Below are 22,919 nucleotides of genomic sequence, written 5' to 3'. Positions count from 1 at the left end.
GACATGCCAACCTTCTCTTTGCTCTTAAACAACTATTCTCTATTCAATTATAAGTGCCCAACCTATGGTGAATGCACTCAACATTTCTGTCTTCAAATATTTTAAATTCCTTACAGGCATGTTTTCAGAAACTTATAGTTCATTCATAATAGCTCATAATAATAATTTTAAAACTGAGTGTTAATTTGTATTTCTCTTTCTCTATTTCAGTGGCTTTCAAACTTTGACATTCAACTGAACCAGCAGAAAACTTGTTAAAACCTATTGGCAGCATTATTAAAGCTTCTGATTCATTAGATCTGAGGGTAAAGCCTCATAATTTGCATTTCTAACAAGTTCTCAGGTGATGCCAATGTTCTTAAACCACACTTTAAGTACCACTGCTCTATTTGTAGGGCTTCCCAGCTGCCGCGAGTGCTAAAGAACTTGTCCACCAATGCAGGAGATATAAGAAACATGGGTTCTACCCCTTGGTCAAGAAGATCTCCAGGCTTAGGGCATGGCAACCCACTCTAGTATTCTTGCCTGGAGAATGCCATGGACAGAGGAGCCTGGTGGACTATAGTCCATAGGGTCACAAAGAGTCAGGCATGACTGAAATGATGGTATGCATGCATGGTCTGTTTATACCAAAGCAATTTAAGCAACCTATATTCAAGAGTCTTCAGTACTCTTGCCTGGAAAATCCCATGGACAGAGGAGCCTGGTAGGCTGCAGTCCATGGGGTCGCTAGGAGTTGGACACAACTGAGCGACTTCACTTTCCCTTTTCACTTTCATGCATTGGAGAAGGAAATGACAACCCACTCCAGTGTTCTTGCCTGGAGAATCCCAGGGACGGGGAAGCCTGGTGGTCTGCCATCTATGGGGTCACAAAGAGTCAGACACGACTGAATTGACTTAGCAGCAGCAGCAGGATATTCAAGAGTCAGTCCAAATTTGGTAGACTAGGAACCCATTTCTGGAACAGTTGTATAATCACCTACAAGCATAGACACTCAAGCAGTCCTTTGCTACCATTTGATCTCTGTTTGAACAAAATAAGTATTATAATTTTCCAGTGTAAAGTTCCATAGCTAAATCTAACATATGGTAATATATAATAATTAATATGTGATACTTAGGTTTTTTACCAACCTTCTTTTTAAATTTTGATAATTTAATTTGTATTATCCCCAAAGGGGCTACATGAATAATTCTTTTTTTTAAATCAAATCTCAAGCTGTTCTTCAAAACTTATTTTATACTTCATAATCATTGTGAATTGATGAATAACTTGCCCAGAATAACACAACTAGTTAAATGATAGGCAGCAGACTTGAATCTAGCCCTGTTTGATTATTCTAGAATGATCCATAACTGCCTTGATATCATTAACCTATTTATAATTTATTAAATTAAGTATCTAAGGGCCTACTCTTGAGTAGGGTATTGCATTTGATATTGGAAATACACATTGAAGAAGATGAAATCTTACACTGAAGTTTACAGCACAGTAAAGAAGTGTGACATGTAAGTAAAAAGCTTCAATACAGTGATAAGCACTGTAGTATCAACAGTACAGCTTATTCACTGAAATCTAGTTTCAAAACACATCTCTAAAAATAATATAACTTGATCTTCAAAACCACATGAGAGAATTTACTAGATTTTTCTTTCTCAATTTGATAGATAAACCAGTTAGAGGATAAAGATTTTACATGACTTTCCTCCTGTTCTGTTCTTTAGATCAATATTTCCCAAAACTTATTTAAAAGCACAATTGACCTAAGGGATGCTCAGAAGAAAAAAAAAAAGAGGTCTCTGAGCAATTTTCTACTTCTTCTTAGAGATACATAACACCTATAGTCATTTTAATAGTTCCAAGGAGACCTGTAGTTTTTTTTTTTTTTTTTTAAGCCTCTGCTTTTAACTTTGCTTAAACCAGTCTTACCCAAAACTTATATCACCATACAACTCTATATGAAACTTTAAAAACACTGCTCTGAACCTACAGTCTTTTTTAAGACATACTACATAAACAAAAGTTTCCAGAAAATTATGGTACTGTTGTGGGATAGATGCATTGAAACTGTCCTTCTTGGCTTCTTTCCTCTTACCCTACCAGCCCAGGTTCAATCAACAGTTCTACTTTTGTTTGTTTTCTATACTAAAGGATTTTATTATCCACGTTGAATGAAAACTCACTACTTTATAAGAATCATCAAAATTTAAACACCCAGGAAAATGGTTTAAATAGAACTATATCTTGAAATATAACTAAAGCTTATTTTACATTAAAAAAAATTAGGCTATAATGTATTTTTTCTGATGAACATATAACAAATGTAGAGGTTATAGAGTTTAAAAAATATTTTTGAAAAAAATTTGATAGCATGATACATGAGTTTCTAAATATTTTTTACATATTTAACATTAAAAAGCCTCTTCAATAATATTCAAAACTTTCATCAATTTATTCAAAAGCCTCTCTTAATTCTTTAACAAATGTACTTAGCAGTAGCTTTTGAGACAACTATCCTACTACAATCTTGAATGCCTTTTTGTGGATGGATTCTATGATAATCATATAGCAAACAAAATTTTAAAAAATAGAGAAAAAGATATGCACGAGAATAGAAAACAAAATGTTGGAAGTAAAGTAGGAAGGGAAATAGTGAAGATTGTGATGTGGTAGTGTGTATTAATCATGTCTTTATTTCTGTATTTTATGATGCTTTGACATTGTGGGACCTTGTCCCTCCCATCAGAGCCAGCCAATTCCTGGAGATAGCAAACAACTTGCCTGCCAGCATGCTCTTGATAGGCAAGCCAACAAATTCAAAGCCCACATCCCCAACCACCTCATTTATCTCTCACACACCAAGCAAATATTCCCCCTTCCAAACTCACCCCAGGGCTAGGCACCAGACAACTAGAAACCATTCCTATAGCCCAGAGCCCCCCAAATTATTCAAACCAACCAGTTCTACATTGTTTACCCTGCCCCACTTTGTCTTTCTCTTGGGCCATGCTGTCCACTTACTCTTCCTCCTTCTTGCCTAAAGAGGTTCAGAATAACCCTCCTTCAAATATTTCACTTTGGCATGTGGATGGGTTTTGAATGGAGACACTCAAGAGACAACCAGAGACTCAAGAAGAGCTTTTTCTCCTTTAACTATATAAAAGGATTTAGATAGGGAGCCTGGCTTAGAGAGAGACTTATTATCTCTCTTACCTTACCTATCACAAAGAAAGAGATAACTTTCTATGTGAACGACCTTTCTCTGTGGTAGGTGTCTGTGTGCTCAGTTGCTCAGCCATGTCTTACTCTTTGCAACCCCATGGACTGTATAGCCCACCCATGGGATTTTTCAGACAAGAATACTGGAGTGGGTTGCTATTTTCTCGTCCAGGGGATCTTCCTGACCCAGGGTTTGAACCCACATCTCCTTCATTGGCAGGTGGATTCTTTACCACTGAGCTACTTGGGAAGCCCCAATACAGTAGGGCAAACATCTAATTACCAAACATCTGCTCTTATTGTCCTTTGAATTACCCTTATCCCCTTTGAAACCCCAGGTCCCTGACCCATTTATTAGTTCAGGATAGCAAGTAAGCCTCAATTGTCTGACTTGCCCTTGAGTCTCTCTCTCTCTCTCTCTTTTTTTTTTTTTGTGGGGATGGTGGTGGTACTTGTATGTTTCTAATTAAACTTGCTTTTATCCTTTTAATCTGTCTTATGTCCACCTAATAGACCAGTGAAAAGAACCTAAGAGGGTCAAAGAGAAAATTTCCTCCCCATCTGACCCAAGCTGATACTTCTAATATGGTCCTACAGGGCATGGCATTCTTCTTTTGGAAACTGTAAGTAAAAAAAAAAAAAAATTCTTTCAATGGTATCATGTTGTCAATCATTCTTTTCCAAAAATGAAATCCCAGGTACAATCGAACTTAGTGGAAATGCCCTCTATCAGGTCACCATTTACCAGTGACTTTGCATGTAATTTGATTCCTTTGCCAATAGTACCTACATCAAAATCACAAAATCTTATACTTATTCAAGGTTTAGATTTTACACTTGCTATTTAATTATGTAATGCAGTCATATGTAAATAATATTAGACAAAGGAGACTAAGGCTTAACCTTGTTCAGTTCAGTTCAGTTCAGTCCAGTCTCTCAGTCGTGTCCCACTCTTTGCAACCCCATGGACTGCAGCACATCAGGCCTCCCTGTCCATCACCAAAGATCAACTTATTAGATGATCTAACAAGACTGACCTTTGTAGGTAGGTAAATATAGATTTGTTTTAAATTGGGAGGGATATTTGGGTGGGGATTAAATATGTAATGAGTTCTTTGAAGAATATTTTTATTGTATAATATCTATTTCCCTATTTAACATAGGGGTAAAATTATAAATAATGAACTCTCAAATAACCAGGAGCTCCTGCCTACACTCTACACGTTGAAGAAATTTACACCTATAAAGGAAATTTCCACTTGTAAAAGTATCCCGAAGCCAGGAAAAGAAATACACCTAGAGACAATATATGGCCTGAGAGACTCTTATCTGCATAACCAGACAACCCCAGGAACCATACATTTTCTGTCCTCACCTTCCTATAACTCTGTCTCCCCACAAGAAACCTAAACCCCTTTTTTGTTTGATTAGCCTAAGACTGTGTGTAAGCCTCAATCATCTGACTACTTCCTAGGGTCACATTTCATTCTAAAACTCCCACATATCCATAATTAAACAGCTATTTTCTGTTAATTTATCTTTTACCATTTGGTTTGGAGGCCCCAGCCATTGAACCTAGGAGAGTAAGGGAACAAAAGCTTTCTTCCCCTACAATAGTCCCAATGAGTGTGAGGAAAACCAAGATAACATTTTTACTACTTTACCATGTTGAATTTTTTAAAGAGAAAAAGTAAGTTTTTGTCATAATTTAAAGCTTGCTTAATCTAGAATTTTCTGGAGGGCTTTATTTTTATCTTTTATGAACTAATAAATATAAACTTCAAATAAATCTTCAATTGCAAATACAATTCAATACCAGTGTATTTTACACTTATTCTTGAGGGCTGCAGCTTTTTAAAAGCATAATTTTGAAGATATAATGGATGTAGTTAAAACTACATAAGTAATTAATTTGAAAATATAAGATATATAACATATATTAAACCTATAATCAAGCAAGGAAGAATCATTTATATCATGAAGACAAGCATAATATGCATTAAAATGTGATGTGTCCTTATAAATATAGAACATTTTGATAACCCTAAGTAGCATAACTTGAAACTTTTTTCTTTCATTAATCAAATATTTTAATTAACAAAAGTCATATTTATCATAATATTAGTATATTTATAGATAGTCATAAATATTAGGTAGTATATTGCAAGACAAAAGAATGACATCCAAATAAAACTACACATAAAAATGTTATCTTTCCTTTCTGATATGAAAAATATTTCATGATCTCTCAATGCTTTGGGTTACCATTATAATCAACATTTTCAATTTACTCATCCAATCAACAAATGCCTCCAACATGGCATATATTATACTGGGTTTTGGAAATAACAAACAGACAAAGCAAAACAGTCTCTGCTCTTGAGAATTTTACAAATCTGCTCAAAGGGCAGATAATTAAATAGGAATTAAAAGGCATAGTGATATGAGCCTTAATAAGGGTATGCTAGAATAGGCTGGAGAGATCAGAGGTGGCTTCCAAAAGAAGGAAATAACTAAAATGAGTAGGATTTGGGAAGCCTTTCTGGTCTTTGGACTCAAAGGTGAGAGTAAAACTAGCCCCAAGTAGTAGTACAGTGGTAACATATAAAGCTAAACTGGTCACAAAAATTCAAACCATAAAGGGTTTCTTGGGCTGAGAAGAGTTTAGCCATTATCCTGAAGGTAATGGGGAGCTATTGAACCATTTTTATCAGAGATAGAAATGATGGACACTGCTAAAGATAAGAGACAGGTCATTAAGATTTATAGAATCCCAAATGCTAGTTAATGTATCAATTCAACAAAAATATAAACTTTTTTTCATGGTATGATTTATTCTACATCATTCCTAGCCATTAAATCTATTAGGTTGGTGCAAAAGTGAGTGTGGTTTTGCATTGCTAAACTTCAACCATTTGATATTGGAATATATATTTAAATGTCATTATGCCATACATCATTTTAATGCACATTTCCCATTTTATGTTTTTTCCTAATGACTTATTACTATTTATTTTAGACTATAGAAATGATGTTAGACAAAAAGCAAATTTGAGCATTTTTTTTAATTTGGATTTGAAATGGGTCGTAAAGTAGTAGAAAAGACATGCAACATCAACAACATATTTGACCCAAGAACTGCTAACAAACGTACAGGGCAGTGGTGGTTCAAGAAGTTTTGCAAAGGAGATGACAGCCTTAAAGATGAGGACTGCAGTGGCAAGCCATCGGAAGTTGACAACAACCAACTGAAAGGATCATCAAAGCTGATCCTCTAACAACTACATGAGAAGTTGCTGAAGAATTTAACGTTGACCATTCAATGGTTGCTCAGCATATTGAAAAAACTGAAAAGGTGAAAAAGCTTGATAAGCTTCATGAGCAGACCAAAAAACCAAAAGAAAATCATAATTTTGAAGTGTTGTCTTCTCTTACTCTACACAGCAATAGCCAACCGATTCTTGATCAGAGTGTGACAATATGACAGAGGATCTTCCTGACTCAGGGATCAAACCCAGGTCTCCCGCATTGTAGGCAGACTCTTTACCATTTGAGCTTCCAGGGAACCAGCACTTATCAACACCAAACTTGCACCAAAAAACAGTTATTGTCACTCTTTGGTTGTCTGTTGCCCATCTGATCCACTGTATCCAGAGATAAAGCTTTCTGAATCTCAATGAGATCATTATATCTGAGACGTACGCTCAGCAAATTGTTGAGATACAATGAAAACTGTCATGCCCGCGGCCATTGGTCAACGGAATGGGCCCAGTTCTCCATGACACCCAACTGCACATCACACAAACAGTGCTTCAAAAATTGAATGAATTGGGTTATGTTTTGTCTCATCTGCTATATTCACCTGACCTCTTGCCAACCGACTACCACATCTTCAAGCATCTCAACATCTTTTTTGCAGGGAAACCCTTCTACAACCAGTGGGAAGCAGAACATGCTTTCCAAGAGTTCATCAAATCCTGAAGCACAGATTTTTATGCTACAAGAATAAACAAATTTATTTCTTGTTGGCAAAAATGTGTTGGTTTTAATGGCTCCAATTTTGATTAATAAAGATGTGTTTGAGTCTAGTTAAAATCATTTAAAATTCATGGTCTGAAATCACAATTACTTAGGTACCCATCTAATACAATACTTTTCTTTGTTGTTCAGGTAAGAATTATATTCAAATTGCCTAAAATAGACCACTATATCATTATCATATATTTATATTATATTAAAAAATGCTTGTATAATATGAAAAAACAAGATTTCTATCATAGCAGGTGCTGGCAAGTCTTTTGTTACAATACTGTGATCCATTGAAGAATATATAGATTTGAACAAATCAGAAAAATTTAGAGTAGTCAAGAGAGGAGCATAAAAATTCTTTGAAAAAAATAAGAGTTACAAGAAAAGGTCAGGAGAGTCAAAACCACTTTGTGAAGAAATTCTGAAGAATGTCTTAGAAACTGCTCTAAAACATACTTTTTCTTTTGTGGATTAAATCGGTAACATTTCTTTTGAGTGATTATAATTTCCCCTTTTCTGTCTCCTTTCATCCAAATAGAAATAAAAGAAAAAAATTTTGATCATCCATGTGAATTATTTCCTGACTTGCAAAGAAATAGAAAACAAATTATTTATCATCTGACATTTCTAATATTTGAAATCTTTTAAGATTAATCATTTGCCTACACTAAATATATCAAATACACACGTGTGCTAAGTCACTTTCAGTTGTGTCCAACTCTTTTGTGACCCTATGGATTTTAGGCCACCAGGCTCCTCTGTCCATGGAATTCTCCCGGCAGAAAAGCTGGGGTGGAATTCTGGATAGGGTAGCCATTTCCTTCTCCAGGGGATCTTCCCAACCCAGGGATTGAACCCAGGTCTCTCACATTGCAGGCAGATTCTTTACCAGCTGAGCCACAAGGGAAGCCCAAGTATACTGGAGTGGGTAGCCTATCCCTTCTCCAGTGGATCTTCCCCACCCAGGAATCAAACAGGGGTCTCCTGAATTGCAGGTGGATTCTTTACTAACTGAGTAATTCAAAAAAGAACCCATGTTTGGGAATCCTAGCAAGTTAGTAATTAAGTGCTCCAAAACTGACAGCTATGTTTGTTTTCATTTTTTTTTTTTTTTTGCTATATTATTTCATTTACTTGCCCAAACGAACTTTTAGGGCACTGTCAGTTCTAGAGAGGAAGCTGAGGCTTTAGCTAAGAAGTTGAACAAGTATCCTAAGAATATACCACTAGGATTTGAGGCCAGCAACTTTCTCTCTATGCTTTTACTGGGCTACTGTGTCTTCCATGAAGAGGGATGGAGAGACTCCCAAAAATACTTATGATGATTAATAGAAAGGCCACGGTGATCATGTAAGTGGGATACACAGGTCTTCATGAGGTGTGGATTCATAACTTATCTCTCTTCCATTGAGGAAAAGATTTGCTAAAGTCCAAAACTTGAATTTTGAAAAAAAGTAATTGTCTTCTAATATTGTATAAGTTATTTTCTCTTTTCACAGGCAAGGCAGCATATTTACAAAAGAAGTTTCTGTTAAATAATCTCATTTAAAGTTGTCTTTAATGCCAAGATTTTCACCCTGTTTCTTTTGAAAAGAGGATGATTTGACTGTAATATCCATCATTCCCCTGCTATCCATAATAAAAAACAATATAGCTTTAAATAAGATGTATCAGGCATACAGCTGCATCTTTTAAATTTACCATTTCATTTAATCTCTACAACCACACTAGTTTACGAATGAAGAAACTGAAGCAGAAAAAGGTTAATTTGATGAAAGTCACAGAACTAGTAAGGGTTCACCTGTGATCCAAGCCTAATGTAGGTCTAATTTGCTGTGTCTTTTTCTTATTTATATCTGCTCCCAACTCCTCCCCTAACATAAACTACACTAAAAAAGTATGCACTGGGAGGAGGGAGGGGGGTTCAGGATGGGGAACAGGTGTATACCTGTGGTGGATTCATGTTGATGTATGGCAAAACCAATACAATATTGTAAAGTAATTAACCTCCAATTAAAATAAATAAATTAATATTTTTTAAAAAATAAAAAAATTCTGCACAGACACACAAATATAGTGTGTCATTAGTATGGTAAGTAATATAGATGAATATAAAAGTAAGTGAATATAAATAACTTACAGAAAAAGTTGGACACCTACACCAAAAAGATTAAGAATTCATGGTTAAATGGTTAAAGCTAGGGGATGGAATTATTTGTTTCCTATAAGTTTCCTGTTTAAAAATTTCCTTTTTATGTTAGCTTCCTGTTCCTTTTCTGTTGCTTTTGTAATTAGAGAAAAGGTTAGTTTTTAGAAATTCTATTTTTAAGTATTTATGTTTAATTTTTATTCTGCTTTTTGGTCTTTCTTGAATTTTTTCCAATACTATATATGTTTTAACGGAGTCTATATTTTATACTAAATAAGATTGCATTCTCTGCAAATTGATGTTATTAACTCATCTTGATCACAGAATAAAGAATGGATTTGTTTATTCAGACTTATTAGGTATATAAATGTCCACGTATTTTAGAAGATTTCATTCTAGAGATTTATATAAAATTGGAAGGGATCTAAAATTTGATTTTGGAAGGGATCTAAAATTTGATGATATAAACATATAATCAAAATATGCTGTGATATGATAGGAAATATATATATATATATGCACACACACATCTATTTACATATATGTGTGCATGTGTGTCTGTTCTCAGTTTCTGTCACAGAACTCCTAAAAAGTCTCTTTAATTTCCTAATAGCTCCTAAAGAGCATTAATACCATATTTGGCTCTAATATTTGGTCTTTGGTCCTGGTTCCTGACAGAGTTCCTAAATTTCTCAGAACTTCCTGGTTTATAGTAGTCATTTTTGTTCCATAAGGAAGTTTTGGTGGGCTCCTGAAGCACCTGGATAGGAGTTGATCATCAGAAAGACCAAGCTCTAAGTAGAAGCTTAGAATTTTCAGCTCTCTCCCATTCTCCAGGAAAGGAGGAAGGACTGGAAATGGAGTTAATAATTGAACATGCCCATGTGATGAAGTCATCATAAGAATCCCAGAGTATGGGGTTTGGAGAGCTCTCAGGCTGGTGAACAAGTGGAGGTCCTGGGAAATTAGTGTCCCATAGAGGGCAGGGAAGTTCCAGCCCCTTCCCCTCATAATGTGCCCATGTCTCTTCCATATAGATGCCCAGCTGAGTCCTTTGCCATATCTTTTTATAATAAACTGTTAAGTTAAAGTGAAACTGTTAGTCACTCAGTCATGTCCAACTCTTTGTGACCTCAGGCTCCTCTGTCCCTGTCCACAGAAGAATACTGGAGTGGGTTGCCATTTCCTTCTCCAGGGGATCTTCCTGACCCAGGAATCGAACCTGAGTCTGCATTGCAGGCAGATTCTATACTGTCTTAGTCACGACGGAAGCCCCATGATAAACTGGTAAACTGTAAGTAAATTGTTTTCTGAGTTCAATGAGGTGCTCTAACAAATTAATCAAACCAGAGGGGGGTTCATGGGAACCTCCAGTTAATTGTCATTGACTAGAAACATAGGTGATGATCTGGACTTAGGACTGGCATCTGAAGTCATGAAGTAGGGAGACAGTCTCATAGGACTGAGCCCTTATCCTGGGGGGATAAACAGTGCCAAAACTGAATTACATTGTAGGACAAGGGTCTTCAACTCCTGGGCCTCAGAGCAAGAGATAAGCAGCTGGCAAGTAAGGGAAGCTTCATTCGCCATTCCCCATCACTCCCATTATTCACATTACTGCCTGAACCATCTCTCATCTCTCTCAAGTCTGTGGAAAAAAAATTGTCTTCCACAAAACTGGTCTCTGGTGCCAGAAAGGTTCATCACTAATATTGTAGGACACCCAGCTGGTGCCATAAAGAAATTCTGGTCTTGGGGAAAAATCCCCACCCATCTGGAATCAGAAGTGTTGTGAGTGTGGCAGTGTTCAGAGTGAAAGAGAAACACAGGAGGCAGTTTGTTTTTCTTTTTTTGCTGCACATATGCCTAAGAAAAATGATCTGTCTATAATTTAGAATTTTTAGAACTAATTGTTAAATTCACTATGACCCAGCATCAAAGCTAGAGGCTATGTCCTTTCATTCTTTAGTGTATGCACTTTGGAGCTTGGCCCCACTGCCTCAAGAAGACTTTCCACTTTCCCTTCCTACAAATGTCCCATTTTTCTCATTCTCTTCCCTTTTCATTCCTTATTTACCAAACTTCCAGCCTACCCACACCACTCCAATGTTACACACAGAACAGAAAGAGAAGTCATGAGAGTAGGTGGAAGAAAGAAAATATTATATTGTTCACCTGAATCATATATATTAATAGTAATATTTCCCCAATCTTTACTATTACAGAGAAGAAGCAAAGGGAGTAGTGAGAGGAGCAGGAAGGAAAAGAAGGAAAAAACAGAAGAGGACAAAGAGAGAGTCCCTTGTGCCTTCCTCATCCTTCATAACAGCTTAATATTTCCGACTTTGAAATAAACAGGGAAAAGGATGAAAGTGTCATGTTTATACTCAGAAGCTTTTAAAATCTTTATCACTCTCCCTAAGACTCTTATTCATTCACACCCAATAATAATACAATCATCATCATGACACATTCATTTAAACATGATTCAGAGTTGTTATTGAGGCTGTTGATGTTAATGGAGAAGTTGACATCTTAAATCATAGCTGTTTGCCACAGGGCAAAGCAACACTTTGGAAAACAGAGAGAAGTATAGATTAAATGGTTAGAGACAGAGGGGAAGTGAAGGAGAGAAAGAGCGAAAAGGGAGTAAGAAACCTCACAGGCAAAAATTGTTACGAGGAAATCACTATATGAATTGGGCTTTATAACTTAACACGTATTTTAAGTAGCAGATATAGTCACATATAGGTTGTTTCCTCCCTAGATTTTAATGCAACTAAGAATTATCAATGAATATAGTTAAAGAATTTTAAAGTTCCAATTAGCTTTAAAAGAAACTGAACCTGTTAGTTATCTCTCTATATATAGGTTCATATTACATGTGTTTCTGGAAGAATCATTTATCCATGTCTAGCTAGCTATGCCAAATAAGCATAGTTCGAATTACAGCAGCATCCTCTCAAGATCCTTCAAATAGCCATCAGGAAATGTGTCATTGTGTGTGTTAACGAACTTCATTTTGTTCTATTTAGTATTTGTCTAGTTGCTTGTTTAGGTTTATTAAGGCTTCCCTTGTGGATCAACTGGTAAAGAATCCACCTGCAATTCAGGAGACCTGGGTTCAATTCCTGGGTTGGGAAGATCCCCTGGAGGATAGAAAGGCTACCCACTCCAGTATTCTGGCCTGCAGAATTCCATGGACTGTACAATCCATGGGGTTGCAAAGAGTCAAACAAAATTGCGTGACTTCCACTTTCACTTTTGTTTAGGTTGGCAAATGACAGGATTAACTAAATGCCAGAGAAAAATCAATCCTCTCAAAATAAAGGCATTTATAACTTACTTTTTTAGTACAAAGTGGCTCAGAGGTTAAAGCATCTGCCTGGAATGCAGGAGACCTGGGTTCAATCCCCGGGTTGGGAAGATCCCCTGGAGAAGGCAATGGCACCCCACTCCAGTACTCTTGCCTGGAGAATCCTATAGAGGGAGGAGCCTGGTAGGCTACAGTCCATGGGGTCGCAGAGTCCGACAGGACTGAGCGACTTCACTTTCACTTTCTTTTTCATTTAGTATTTTAAAAGTAACAGTTTTTTGTTGTTGTTGTTGTTTTTAATGATTGATGTTTTAGGTAGGAAAAACAGACACACCCTACCACATACACAAATCTTTCTTAGGAGTCTAGAAATGCTACAGGCAAAGCATGTCTTAGTGACTGCTCAACCTGATACCACGTGCTTCACAGTACAGTACAAACAAAGCAGTGGACAGGGTCAGTGAAAAATAAATATCCAGTTGGGAGTGCGATAGCCTGGAGACAGAGAAAGGATTAACTGGGAACAACATGGAAGTCTGACTTTTTAGGGAAAAGGATGGTATCTCTTTATTTTTACATAATCTTCATCCTTCTTTGAATATACCAGAATCCTTTAAGTAGGGCAGATGTAAACACACTTCTTAGATAAAATTAAGCCACGATACAGAAGTATAGTCACATGCAGCCTAGGCCAGCAGCTTCACCTTGTGTTCTATCCGCTATCTCACTTGAAGATGAGCCAGTTTTGTAACTCAGTTCTTTAACAAATATTTTTTGACCACCTACATATTCTGGAACTGTCCCGAGCCCTTGGAACATACAAATGAAAACAACAAGTATGGTCTCTGTCATCTTGGAACTCACAGTCTCTCTGTTTGTCTTTTTAGTCACAATTTTCTAAAAGCATAAAAATCCCAGAAAAGTGATAAAACTGTTTATTCAGACATTTGCCTTCAGTTTGTTTACATCCTCTTTGGCCTGATAGTCCACTGTGCTATTTACAAAATCAACTACAGTCTCCTGCATGCTTACTTGACCTCCATAACAGAATTATCAATGCAGACATTTTCTCTATGGCTGCCTCAAAGTTTTGGTAATTTTCACAATTGGGAATGGGAATAAATCCCCCAAACAAATGAAAGCAATGTCTGATGGGCCCTCCAAGAACCCTTGCCACATCCTGAAATTCAACTGAAGTGAGAAACTTAAAACCTGGCTTATTAATATTTCCTTGTTTTTACATCTTCACCAGGACTGGGAAAGAAACAAAAACATTTCAGTGTCACACAATGAATTTCTGTGGGCCTCTACCCATGATTTGCTACACTTCATTAAAATTATGCCACTGAATTAACTGTACTTCAGTTTTAAAAGTTTTTTAAAAAATGATTAAAGACTATGCCACTGATATTCCCTTTGATGAGGACACAACGTTAATGATTTCTCCAAGTCAGAGAGTGGACTTTGAGAGCAGTTACAAAATTGTGACTAATTACAACTAATTTATCATTTTGCAAGACTCCTTTCAAACTCTTCAAAAAGTGAAGAAAAGCTCTTTTTTTATACTTTATAAAATACTAATTGCAAAAAAATCCATGAATACATGATTACAATTATCCAAATTACAAAAATCCATGAATGCAATTAAATATAAAAGTAGAGGATTACCTTTATCATATCTTTACTACACGATTATATGTTTAAAATTATATAATATCACTAAATTAACAACCTAAAACAACAGACATTTATTATCTGTTTTTGTGGGTCAAAAGTCTGAGTTTTCTTAGCTTGATCCACCCCCTCAGGGTGGCACAAATCTGCAGTCAAGGTGTTAGACATACTTTGTGTGTGTGTTAGTCATTCAGTCGTGTCCAACTCTGCAACACCATGGACTGTAGCCTGCCAGGCTCCTCCATCCATGGTGTTTTCCAGGCAAGAGTACTGGAGTGGGTTGCCATTTCCTTCACCAGGGGATCTCCCCAACTCAGGGATAGAACCTGGGTCTCCCACATTGCAGGCAGACTCTTTACCATCTGAGCTACCAGGTAAGCCCCTACACATTTGCTAGTTCTCATCTGAAGCTAGGAGTCCTTTTTAAAATTCATCCAGCCTGTTGGCAGAATTTAGTTCCTTGTGGTTGTAGGACTGAGGTCCCAGATTTCTTGTTAGTTGTCAGCCAGGGATTGATCTCAGCAATTAAAAGAAGTTACCTACATTTCCTTACCACTCATCCCCCATATGCAGCTCACAAAAGGGATGCTTGCTTTCTACCAGGACAGCAAGAAAGCCTCTCTCTGACTCCAGTTTCCCCCTCCAGATAGCACAGTGGTGACTATCCCATCACCATTTGTTACATAAGGTAGCCTAATCAAAGGAGCAACTATCCCATTGTATCAAAGACTCTGCCCACACTCAAGCGAAGATAATTATCCAAGGTACTTATACCAGGAGCTGGAAATCTTGGGAACTATCTTAGAATTCTGCCTACCACAACAATGCTGTCTTATTTGCAATATGATTGAAATAGTGTAATCCATATGGATGCCTTTTAGGACTTTTTCCAGTGATTGCTTTAAAGCAATTATTAGTTATCCTAACAACATTATTACTGTCATTAATAATTATTATTAACCTTAACTATGAGGAGATAACAAGCAGAAAGATATCACGCCAGCTTCAGAGAGCTTTTAAGGCACCCAGGGAAGGCGGTGGAACATAATCTAGTGTGCTTGTACTTGGTCTGTTTCCCCAGCTCTGTACTCTGGTAGGATTCCAATATTAAGTAAAGGCAGAAGGCAACCTGATGCTAATGTACCAGTTTTGAAAGAAACTGGCAAATGCTTTTCTTTTAAAGGACAATTAATTCATTAAAATCAAACTGACTATAAAGCAAGTTTTCATAATTTTTCAAATTATAAAAATTTCAAAAATTATCTATTTTGAAAATTAAAGAATTTTTGTTTTTGTTTTTTAACTAAGAGAAAGGGAAAAAATATTCTGAAGACTGAATACTTAGATATGTGGCCATACCACAAAAGTCATAGGAGAAGCCAATATACCTTAAACTTGTGACCTCTCTCTTTCTCCCCTCTCTCTTTTCTTGTCTTTCTCTCCTTCCACTTTAACAATTGCTATAATGATTAAGAAAACTACATAGATAAAATTTAAATGTTCTCCAGTTGAACAACTGTATCTCCTGAGTAGGTCCACTCCATTGTTAAGTTCCCTAAAAAGAGGAACAAGATTATTGCTAAAATATTCTCCAATTTTAAAGTTCTAAAATTCCATAGCAGTAATATAAATTCTAGAAAATTAAAGGTAAAACAATAGATTCTGGGAGTCAGATTGGAAGGAAGGAAAAAAACAATTGGGGTGATCCCTACTATGTGCCCAGCCACGTTTTGAGAGCTGTCACAACAGTAACATTTAACATGTTAGCTATAGGTAAGGGTAGCTATAGGAAGCATTAACAACTCTGTTTAACAGGTGACAAAACCAACAGATTGAGGGTTCAGTGATTTACTCAGCTCACACAACTAGTAAAGCTGTTGCTTGCCCCTAGGAAGCCCTTGATAAACGTTTGTTGAATAAGTGACTTAGTTTACAAACAAATAAACAAATAAACAAGTTAGGATCAAGGCTAAAATGACTCAAGAAAACATTTATCCTTCAAATGCTGTAAATTTCACTGGATAGTAAAAGGTAGATATTTTCAGTTATTTTAGTGAGAGTGAAGTCGCTCAATTGTGTCTGACTTTTTGCCACCTGGTGGACTGTAGCCCACCAGTCTCCTCCGTCCATGGGATTCTCCAGGCAAGAATAGTGGAGTGGGTTGCCATTTCCTTCTCCAGGGGATCTTCCTGACCCAGGGATCAAACCCAGGTCTTCCTCATCGCAGGCAGACACTTTAACCTCTGAGCCACAGAAGTTATTTTATAAATAATACTGCAAAATATCAATAAGAACATGGGTTGACATCCCTTGGTTTGACATGTCATTCAGCAGTCATTGACATACTCTTAAGGCAATGATTCAGCAAATATACAGTTTTTTAAAAAGCTCCTTTTCCACATTTTTGTTATCTTTTCTGTGATTCATTTAGACAAAAACTGTAAAAAAGTTACATCACTGGCAAATTAAATGTGCCTTAGTTCATACCTGGGCTTCCCTTGTGTCTCAGCGGGTAAATAATCTACCGGCAATGTGGGAGACCTGGGTTCAATCCCTGAGTTGGGAAGATCCCCTGGAGAAGGGAAAAGTATTCTGGCCTGGAGAATTCCATGGACTATACAGTCCATGGGGGTCACAAAGAATCAGACATGACTGAGCGACTGTGACTCACTTGAATACATACATATTTTTTATATATTTTTTCATGTGGGTCACTGCAGATAAATCAACTGAGTGGTCCAATTTTCTTAACGGTTATCTCACTCCTATTTAGATTTTGTAAATGCAAAATCAAACTTGAAATAAGTTCTTTAGGCCAAAAGGTGTATGTTAACAGTTTTTCTTACAAACATAATTACATGAAATAAACTTTTAAAATTTAGAGATATTTTAATAAGAAATATCAATTAAAACTAATATAACATTCATCTAATCTAAAAATAACAATCTAAAAATAAGCTTGATATAAACACATGTAACTCATTGAAATCAGATATTACCTTTAATTTTAATAAGACTGACTAAACTATAAAGTTAGTTTTATTTAAGTATTTTCAAATAATCTTAATCCTTCCTCCTAAAATAGTTGTTTAGTTGACTTTTCTTTCATGCTGAAGTAGAATTAAAACTGACCTGGGAATGTGAAATTGAGATTGAAAGTGTTCCTTTTATTTTTTAATTAAATAATTACTTCTTCAAGATGTATTCTGTAATGGACATAGAGCTATAATTTGTGCCCTTAAGATATGAACAACCTTGTAATGAAGATAATACAAGTATGTAGATTACAGAAATATAAAATGGTGCAATAACAAAGATTAAAAAACAGGGCAAATCGGCTGTCTAAGGAAGATACAGTCTCAACCATTTTAAAACAACATTCCTTTATTCATTCAACAGAAACTATTTGCTATGGATGATATTGTGCCCTCCTCCAAACTCAGTTGCTCAAGTCTTAACTTCCAGTATCTTTGAGTATAACTGTATTTGGAAATAGGGCTTTTAAAGAGGTAATTAAGCTCAAATGAATTCCGATGAGTGGGACCTAATCCAATGACTGGAGTCCTTATAGGAAGAGATAGAGACACCAGTGATGCACAAACAGAGAAAAGCCAAAGAGGACTCACTAAGACAACCACCTGCAGCTAGAGACTTAGAAGAAACCAGACTTGCCAAACCCTTGATCTTAAGACTTCCAGTCTCCAAACTGTAAGATAACAAATTCATGTTCTTTACGTCCCCCAGTCTGTATTATTTTGTTATGGCATTTCTAGCAGATTAACGGACTCTTCCTTAAACGAAAAATTCAATGGTAAGTTTAACGCCCCAAAAGACAATGAATCTTGAACTGCACATTCTATTTTTCCCTGTAGAATTAATTTATAGTATAAAACAAATATCTAAATAACCTGTCACAAACACAAGCATTATGGGGAGGCAGGTGAATGAGTGAAAACTGTCTGGGATTAAACAATAGGGAGTGGTGGGGACTGCAGCTAACTGTGGAGCTCATGGTTAGGACACAGATGCTGATGCTAGGTGAGAGAAAAACATGTCACTCTGGATACAACTTAAGGGTCATCAGTTGCAACTTCAGCTCAGATCTCTTGTTTTGTTTGTTTTTTTCATATAAACCCCTTTATTAAATAATCTCTAAAGTTCATTCCAGCTTCATCTTTTAAAAGTCTGTCATATCAATCCTCTCCCTACTGGAGTTACTAAATAGAGGATAAATTAAACACTCCCCAAATTTTTGCCTGGTATTGCAAACCACTTAGTAATCCACAGTTGAATTATTTTCTAGAAATTAATTATATTGAATGACACTGAAATTAGGAGCTTTTCAATAACATTAATAATATTTCACACTAGCTAGCATAGCTTCGTTTCACACTTTCACATGTGTTTAGCCACTTGTTATTATCCACACTTCACAAATTAGCAAACCCAGATATCCGTCAGGTACTTCAAACACAAATAGTTTGAAATAGAGTAGATGGAAGCCACTGGAAGGCGCATCAGCATTGGAGTCAGGTTGAACCTCCTGCTCTGACATTCATTAATTTTGTGACATTCAGCAATGCTTAATTACTAGTTTGCTGCTAAGCCTCTTCAGTCATGTCCAACTCTGTGCGACCCCATAGACGGCAGCCTACCAGGCTCCTCCATCCCTGGGATTCTCCTGGCAAGAATACTGGAGTGGGTTGCCAGTTTACTCAGTATAAAATAAAGATGAACATTTATCTCATAAGTTTGTTGTGAAGACATGGAGAAAATGTACATTGAGAGACCTATTTCAATACATAGCTGAGAAAAAGTATTCAAGAGTAGGAGGACCAGCAGCAGTAGCAGCAGCAGTGGCAGGGGTAGCAAACAACAGCAACTACAGGACAGCAGAAACACGCCCATCACATCTCAGGAAGCTCTCAGCACCCCTTTCAATCTGCCCTACACTATTCAAAAAGAAAAGCCTGATTTTTTCTTCTCTTTCTTCAGCCTGTTTCTCAGGACATATTCTTTACTTCAGTGATAATCAACATCATCCACCCAGGTAACTAACTACAAATAGGAGATCTTATTTAACCCCATCCTTTCTCTCACCCACATCTCTGCTTACTCCCACATTTCTCCATCGCTGAAACCTAGAGTTTCTCCCTTTCATTGGAAATCCATTCTTTTCCTTTTCCCTTCTTTTCACTGCTATTACTTTTGCCAGAGTAAGCAATGGTTTCTCATTTTTTAATACAGTCATTTTTTTTTTCATTGAAGCATAGCTGATTTACAGAGAAAGACAAATATATGATATCACTTATATGTGGAATCCAAAAAAATGATACAAATAAACTTATTTACAAAATGGAAACATACTCACATACTTAGAAAACAAACTTATCCTTACCAAAGGAGAAAGGCTGAGGGGGAGGGATAAATTAGAAATTTGAGAGTAACACACATACACTACTATATATAAAATAGATAAACAAGGACCTAATTGTGTATAGCACAGGGAGCTATACTCAATACTTTTTGATAAACGTATATGGGAAAATAATCTGAAAAAGATATGTATACATATATGTATATGTATGACTGAATCACTTTGCTTCACACTTGAAACTAACATAACTTTGTAAACAAATGGTTTCTTAACTAGCCTCCTGGTATTCATTCTATCCCCCTCTCTTGCCTCTCAAATTCATCCCCTATTTTCTTGCCACATTAAACAATGACAAATGCTGAATCTATACCTTCTATACTTAAACTGTGCCAGAACCATAATGTTGCTACTACTGTGTGTGTGTGTGTGTGTGTGTGTGTCCAGTCTCTCAGTCATTTCTGACTTTGTGTGACCCCTTGGACTGTAGCCTTCCAGGCTCTGTCCATGGAATTTTCTAGCTAAGGATACTGGACCACATTGCCAGTTCCTTCTCCAGGTCATCTTCCCAACCTAGGAACTGAACCTGCATCTCTTGCATCTCCTGCATTGGTAGGCAGATTCTTTACTGATTGTTTACAGATTCTTTTACTGTTGTTTTTAGTGAAGTCCAAACTTGTTTGTAATGGCTGTATTTTAGTGGAAGTAGCACATACGTTAGTCCTCTGCAATAAGTTCAAATCCCAGTTCTGCCATTTACAAGTTGCTTGAGTGCCTCATACTACAGATTCTCCAACTAGATTAAGTTCTTTTTTTTAAAAAAGACCTTGTAGGACTTCCCAGTGGTCCAGTGGTTGATACTCTATGTTTCCATTGTAGGGGGCTTGGGTTTGATCCTTGGTGGGAGAACTAGGAAACCACATGCTGCATGGTTTGTTCAAAAAACAAACAAACAGAAAGAACCAAAAGGACCTTGCCATATATGACATCCCTGGAGTCATTTTTAATGCCCAAAACAAAGAAAGCGGGTTATCTGATCAATGATTGAATGAGATCAGGCACTGCAAGTCCATATAACTAACAAAGTTGGAGACAAATAGTCTTCTGGTCCAGAGATTTATTTCCTCCAATTTGGTGAGGTTTGGTTCTCCAGTCAATGGATTAAAAAAAATAAATTCTCCCAATGAAGATGACTCTATTGCTAAAATGGAAAAAACTTTTAAGACCCAATCCAAGATTTTCTTTTCTGCAAAAGGACATTTGGTCATATTCTAGATTCTAAAATCAAGCAAGTGTCTTTATGATTAACTATGTGAATAAGCACCATAAATGCACTCATTTATTCACCAATAAACATTAATTGGGCATCACAGTGTACCAGAAAATGTGATAGAATCTGAGGATACAGTTGTGGTTCCTGCCCTTAATTTGCTTATGAACTACAGTAAGAAAAAGTAAATAAATAATCACACATACACACAAATCTGTTAAGTGCTATGAGGAAAAACACAAAAGCTGAGATAAAGACCATAAAATGAGGACCCACTTTAGGCCGTGTTTCAGGAAAGGCCTCTCTGGGGCTTTCTAAACAAAATGAGAGACGAAGAAAATAGTTAATTTAGACATCTTTGGATATACACAAAAAGTTTAAGCATGCCATAAAGAGAAATTTTTATTTTGGACCTGCTATTATATTTTCAATAATGATATCAATCCAATCTCAATGTCTTCTAGACTGTGACCTTCTGAATGGTGGGATGCTTCTTTTTTTTTTTTTTTTTTTTAAACTTTACAAAATTGTATTAGTTTTGCCAAATATCAAAATGAATCCGCCACAATGGTGGGATGCTTCTTATTTCTTTTGTATTACACTGATGTACTCAATTCCAAATTGCATGAGTGACTATTCCACAAATGCCTGTTGACTGAACGTGTGTGAAAGGGTTAAAGGTAATGAGACAAGATAAGTACGTATGATTTAGACCACACTATGGCAGTCACTTTAATTAAGAGGTTAGTATGCTCATTAACCAATCTGAAGAACCATTAGCAATGGAAAATAAAGAGAGTGAAAATAAGTATTGAGGAACGACATATTACAATTAAATTAATGGGGTTTAGGGAAGATCCATGAAAGTTCCCACAGCTTCTGCCTCTTCTTTATAATGTCATGGTTCTAATTTACCTCATTTATATTAATGAACAGAGGATTGCACAACTATTAGCATGATTGAAAATTACATTAATGCTCAGTAAATCTACCCCTAATTATTATGATTAATGAGAAGTTGATCATCTTGGACCAGATTAACAACCTAAAGCAACTGAAATAGAGCAAAAAAGCTTTTTCTTGCTAATCCAGGTCTTTAGTCTTTTTTATTCAATGAAACCCTGAGCAATCCACTCAGTCATGCTGTATACTAATTCACTATAACTATCCATTTACATAGATTTACATAGATTATATTTTTCACATTTATGTATTTATTTGAATAATTATTTCTATGTGTATTAAAATGTGGTCTTATGATTGGCTTTATGCAGTTTTAACATTCCAATATGAAACTGAATAATAAAACCAACCATATTTTTTCTCTACCTGATTCCAAGTTATCTGTTTGAGGGTTATCTCCTCTAAAAGAGAAATTATTCATCTTTGTAGTCATCAGAATTAACAATTAAAACATTAAGAGCATACATCTTGCCTAATTATTAGTTTAAATATTGCTACTTTACAAAAAGAGTTTAAAATGATAAAAAGCAAAGATAAAATAACAAATTTATTTTTATCACTTTAATATCTGACTTTTCTTTATGATTGGAATGGGTGAGCTATTTTTATATTAATTCTGCCTCTATTAAAACTTCAATATTATATTGCCTTATGTTTCAGTCTAGTTTATTTCCTATCTTCTTCTCCTGATAGGTGTCCATGGAAACAAACCTGTAGTCAATGCTAGACTCCTTAGCACAGTGGCCTAAGACGTACACTTTGACAGCACAGCAAGCAAAAAGCTGTCAAGGCTATTTCTGAGAACTCCATGACAGGCTTTTAATGAAGCAGAAAGAATTTCACATTAACATGGCCTTTACATCCTGAAAGTATTGTCCCATCTCAAAACTGCATTTATTCTGCTCTTATTATCAAGAAGAGT

At 36.1% G+C, this 22,919-nt stretch overlaps 1 protein-coding gene across 9 annotated transcripts in view; it reads right to left on the bottom strand.

Annotated features, from left to right (window-relative positions):
• The window catches only part of NAALADL2 (N-acetylated alpha-linked acidic dipeptidase like 2), a 1,274,580-nt gene that overhangs the window by 998,030 nt on the left and 253,631 nt on the right, over positions 1-22,919 (bottom strand). The gene's annotated exons all lie outside the window — the stretch shown is intronic.

The sequence above is a fragment of the Bos grunniens genome, chromosome 1 (genome assembly GCF_055505025.1).
Source record: "Bos grunniens cultivar Pamir isolate PY7600 chromosome 1, Bosgru_T2T1.0, whole genome shotgun sequence".
In the NCBI taxonomy this organism is placed as follows: Eukaryota; Metazoa; Chordata; class Mammalia; order Artiodactyla; family Bovidae; genus Bos; species Bos grunniens.
Note: the sequence above shows the minus strand (reverse complement) of the source record. Positions and strands in the feature narration are given on the sequence as shown.